Source organism: Bombus impatiens, unplaced genomic scaffold, assembly GCF_000188095.3.
Source record: "Bombus impatiens unplaced genomic scaffold, BIMP_2.2 scf_0151, whole genome shotgun sequence".
Classification (NCBI taxonomy): domain Eukaryota; kingdom Metazoa; phylum Arthropoda; class Insecta; order Hymenoptera; family Apidae; genus Bombus; species Bombus impatiens.
The window spans coordinates 1,953,610-1,959,609 of NT_176570.1; the positions used below are offsets into that span (position 1 = coordinate 1,953,610).

At 39.5% G+C, this 6,000-nt stretch overlaps 1 protein-coding gene across 1 annotated transcript in view; it reads right to left on the reverse strand.

The window, feature by feature from the left end:
* LOC100742088 overlaps positions 1-6,000 on the reverse strand; it is an 81,887-nt gene that overhangs the window by 49,647 nt on the left and 26,240 nt on the right. The gene's annotated exons all lie outside the window — the stretch shown is intronic.

Consider the following 6,000-nt stretch of genomic DNA (forward strand, 5'->3'; position numbering starts at 1 on the left):
CTTAACGTAAAGTGGAATAATTTGTTCGTCATTTAATATCGATATACGTAACTGACGATTAAAAATCTTGATAAAATATTTAAGAAACGCGTATAGTATTTCGATGGCAATTTTTTGCCGTCATATCGAATTTACTTTTGCGATTGAAGATCTCAGGAAAAAAGAAAGAAAAAGGAGAAGATATGGTATGGAATGGAAAAATGATAGGTTAAATATTTTACTACTTGGGAAGAAGCGTACGTGGTTTCGAGTTTATCGTGAAAGCATTGCGCCGTGCTTAAAATATTCACGCTACAGTATGTACATATATTCAACTTTCAAGCAGATTAGCGCGTTTGATACCTAAGGAGGAAAGTAAATGTTTTAACGAAATGTTAAATCCGAGCGAAGACGCGATATCAAATTCGAGAAGAATCGTATTATCAAATTTGTCGATTCTGTCATATTTTGCCATAATTTCTGCTCGAATTCCCTCGTTAACGCAATTTTCAATTTTGTATTCTCGCCTATTATATGGATTCCACGCTATTTTTGCACAGTTTTCCATAAATGTACAAAAATCCGCAGTCCAACTACGATAAACCTAATCTTCCTAATATCGTATAGAATATCCAACGCAAATCAGGAGGAACGTTAAACCATAAAATGACCATCCTGATAAAACCGTAACGCACATAAACTTTCAATCACATAGTCCCTAAAATATACATATAAATATTTATAATAAAATTTATTTTCATGTATCACGATCGTACCTTGCGATTTTCCTATCTTGCACAATTGCATGGAAAGTACAGGATAGTTAATGGCTGAAACAGCAACCCTGATTGAACCTAGTCCGGAAACGTTGCACCGGTAGGAAAACGAGGGAAGCACTGGCCTCATCGAGTATACATCATCCATCACCCATCTGCATCCCCATTCGGGGCACGTAGGCTGTTATTTGCTTGGGACCGAAGCGTGTTCTCGTTAGGTATACCGGAAAACGGCTCACGAAATTTCGGACACCATCTATCTATTCTCCTTCCTCTCTTCGTGCTAATATCGCCAGCAACATTGTAGCACGACGATAGAGTGAGATGACAGAACGAGGATGAAACCGCATGAAACGGTCGTAAGCTTCTTTTCTATTCTCGTGTATCACACGAGGCTGCCGCGGGTGTCACGAGCGGCCAATTTCCGGATTCATTTCCAAAGCATAGCGATTATATCACATTATGTCATAGCCTTGTACCATAAAGAGATCGCAGGGGAAAAAAGCGATAACTTACATTTTCCGCTGTTTATACAGGGGTAATTTTAATTCCCCACCGAGGGGTGATTTAATGCACGTGGTTCGCAGTAGCAGATTGATTTAAACCTGTTACTAACTATAGTGTCTCTATGCACGAAAATATTTGAACGCTTGGTACTGAGAGAAAAACATTTTCATATTTCGTTAAAAACGTAACGATACTTGTATGATTTAAAATAAATCTGAAAGGATATACAGGAGTTACGAGATATTTATCGCAAATATTAATTTCGCAGAGGACAGACGAGTATGTAAAATTTATAGAAATTAAAATATGAATATATTAATTCACCTACATTTGAATATACCTGAATTAGAGTTTCTTAATATTTATTTCTACATGTATATGCATGCATATGTATAATTATATATTCAGAACGCGTATCTTTAATTTTCCGGAACACGTATTTCATATACACGTGTTTCTTTATAACGTTCTACTACTATTAAACAGTTTACCAAAGTTGAGAACAGTATGCAATTAATAAATATAATTTCTCGTTCCAATTCTATATCACAATTTTTCCAAAATCTTTCGACCACTTCACAGATTTGGACAAAGTAATTCAAAGATTATAAACGACGTTAATTCCACTAAATTCAAAGCCATAGATTCTACAAGCTACCCAACAAACCACTGCCCCAAAGTATTTGCATCTCATTCGTCTTCGTATTACTCAATGGCCTGAACTTGTTCCAATGAAATTACGCAACGGGTTGGGTCCATTCACCCTAACCAATATAACTAAAACGATTTCCGTCGGAATTATAAAATCTCAAATCCAACTAACCGCGCGCGCAATCTGCTATGCGATATAAATAATAATATAAGCATATATTTGTATAATTGTATATTTCTATCTGGCAAACAAAATTCCTTGCCCAATCGTTCCACGACCACGAAATGTCCAAGAACGCAAGACCAAGCCACGAGAGCGAAGAGAACGCATCACCACGAGAAAAAAGGAATTCGACCGCGAGAAGGAGGCAGAACGAGGACGACAAGGTCATCAGGTTCCGCTGCGACTTCCCTTCGACGCAGGTTAGGGTGATGCTGGCCAGAGGATGGACGCAGGTAATGGAATGTCCTGTGTTGGCGTGACGACCTTAACGAGCCGAGGGTGGGAGCGAATCACGACCGCGTATATCCCCTTAAGGGCTTTTCGCCGCTTAAATGAAACAACTTTAGAAAAAAGGGAAAGAAACGACAAAACATTGAAGAGCGACGATTATGCGAAAATCCTCATTGTTCGACAGAATGATCGCGTGTCACCCTTCGCAGATTGCGAACGCGAAACTTGCGGTATGGGAAAACGGATTTAGCTGTGGTTTAACCGTATTATGGGGTTGGAATTGTTGGAAGTCCTTAGCGAGTAAACTCGAAACTTGTTTCTTTTAAAAGGTTTGCTAAGTTTGCTTTTAATAGTTGAAATGTTGGTGAAAAGTAATTAAAAGTTTCTTTTTAGCACGGCAAAGCTTAAGATGACGAACTAGAACGAAAATATATAAATATCAATTTTTCGATTAAATTATTTATAATTCTGCAAAGTTTGCGGGGGTTTCTTTTAGAAATTTTCCAACTAAAAAGCAACGCGACTATATCGAAATTTTCTCAAAAACTTACCGAGAGAGTTTTTAATCTTCTACGTTATGTACACCTTTTTAACTTTGTTTGTTCGTCGTGGTATTATTAATTCTTAAATATACAAATGAAGAGAGATTTTACGTAATTACGTTTTCTTTTTCTCTTGAACAAAGTTACGAATGAAGACAGTTCAATCGCGATAATGTTGAAATAAACGGCAAGTGTAAAAGCTTTCGGAATCGCTGTATTCTGTCATCGATAAATCCAAACTTTATCAACCAAATGACCAATTTAACCGAGTACGAATTTACAAACCAAATTAGCGATGTAACGAGCTCAAAATAATCGACCGATCAAATTAATAATTCACGCGATGCGGATAAATCACACGTGAATATGTTCGACTAATTACAGAACAAAGCGAAACGTTTGCGATTAACGAAATCGAAGTTACGCAAGAGGACAAAATACGAAAAAGGTATTCGCGTTACAGCTCCCAGAAGCAGGAAGCAGTTTATTATTCGACACAATTCGCGTAATCATATCCACGAATAAATTGTACTTCCTGACACTAATACGTCGACGAGTGAGCCTCCCACGCGAATCCTTTAACTCTTTTCAAGGTAATAGAGCCCAACGATCAGAATTGGCACCTTTGGTGGTGCGAGATCAACGACGTTCGCCAGGCTTTGGACCTGAAGCTCGCTTCTTATCAAAAGATCCCACACTTCCGGAATCATTACGAATTGACACGGAAGAATTACTTATACAGAAACTTGAAACGATACAAGAAGTTGTTACTCAAGTCGAATAAGATAGACGAAGCTGAACTTTGTGATGGTATGCCGCTGACGTTCGAACTACCAAACGATTATAGGCTATTCGCGGAGGAGTATCACAAGCAACCTGGTTCCACGTGGATCGTGAAACCTGCAGGAAGATCGCAGGGCAAAGGTATGTCGCTATGAATAGACTGCGGATTTTTATTTTATATTTACGCAACTGAACGACTGAAGAAATTAAAGAGATACTTCTTGTACGTTTAGTATCAGAGATATCTGCTTATTATGTGCGTTCTATGCATTTTTGGAACGTTTAAATGTATAAACGTATAAAAATCAGCAATTCAGCAATTATTTTATAGTATTCGCGTGACGCCAACTTGCTCAAAATTGTAGGCTATTACAAATATTCCTATGGTTTATTAAAAGGAGTCGATTCAAACTTAAGCTTCAAGAGATTAAAAAGGAACATTGCCAACATAAACTCTACAAAATCCATCCTATGCAACGTTTCTAACTAAAAGTCCCAATAATCCAGCAAATTGCAACGGAGCGAATCGACATCAAGAATAAAAGAATTACAGATAAATTCACGATCACGACTTCGACCTATCCAATAACAAATTGTTCCTAACCAAATATGCAGCAAATTCCACTCTCACATTATTGGACATTCCGAACGAAATAGTTACGGATAAATTCACAATTAAACGATGGATATCCGTGCATTTTTGGGAGATCTAAGCTTCCAAAGATGTACAAAATGCGCCTGGTACGTAAGAATATGTACAATATCCAAAATAGAGTTCCTATTGCAACGTTTAGTAGATGAAACAAAATCTCAATTCCTTTAATTATATTTATAATAATATAAGTTTGCATAAACATCCGCAGTCTATTCATAATCAGTGCAGCAGGCAAATATACGATACAGCGAGTGAAACAAATCTATAGAGCCGTAACGTTTAAATTAACAGGTATCTTCCTGTTCAGGAAGCTGAAAGATCTATCGGAGTGGCGCAGCAAAGAATTCGGCCAGCAAGTGGAAATACCACCGGTGGAGACTTTCATCGTGCAGAAATACGTGGAGAATCCTTACCTCCTGGCAGGTTGGTTCTCCAGAACGATACTCCTCGGCATTCAGCCGCTTATCGCCAGCGAAGAATGGCTCTTGTCGGGGAGAACACCTCGGTACATTCGAAAAGGGGATGGCGCGAACAGCCAGCGGCTGAAACCTTTTCGTGAACCTTTGTTCACTAGCATCGCCGAAAGGAGGAGGCTTGAATGTCGAACCGTTGAAAAGCACTTTCTTCGATGGTCTTAAGACGGCTGTGGATACCAGCCAGAGAGTTAGACGACCATCCCTCCGTGTATTTGTAAACGTCTCGATGATTTCAGGCAGAAAATTCGATCTACGTATCTACACCCTGGTAACCTCATTTTGCCCTCTGAAAGTTTGGCTGGCTAGAGAGGGTTTCGCACGGCTGTCGGGTGAGCTGTTCGATCTGGAGAACATAGACGACAGCAGGGTGCATCTCACTAATATGGCGATACAGCTGAAGATACACGATGATGACGATAAGAAGGGGGAATTGAAAAGAGGGTGCAAATGGGCGTTGATGAAGGTTAGAGAGTATTTGACCGCGAGACACGGGGCGGCTGCGGTGGAAGCTCTGTTCCAACAAATTGCCGGTTAGTTCCAACATCCACACCGATTATTAAATTATTAGAAACGGTATTATCGTGGCGATGCAACGAGCCGGAGGAATCTAAAGGAGGATGACTCCTACGAGCACTTGTCCCACCGTACATTTTTCCTATGGACGTACAATATTCGGGTTTTCCTTTCTATTATCCCAGTGTCTAAGCTTATTAATGGGGAGGGTCGTAATGGAGTCCAATAGCCTTGGAGTCTGCGGAGCTCCTCCTATTGGATCGAGGTAAACCAGCATGAAAGTTTTAGCTAGTATAAATTCAACGCTACGCCGAATCCTCCCCCTAGAGTGGCTTACAGAGTGGCGCGCAATGTTCGTAAAGACTTGCTCCACGCAAAAAGAAAGATTGACTTACTGACGAGTCCATTAGCAGTTTCTGACCAAACTCTCCCCTTCTGCTTCCCTTCTTTCTTCGTAGCTTCAAGCTTCGCATTACTGATAAAAGCATTATTATTCCCATAACGATATATCAAATGCTATCAGAAGTGCAAGTCCAACTAAAAACGCCATAAAGAAAACCGCTCAAAACGGATCTCTCCACCCTCGTCCAATCTTCCGCTCATCGATATTCCCCAACCTCCAGCTCCCCAAGCAGAGTAATATAAAAAAAAAAAAAAAAAACGA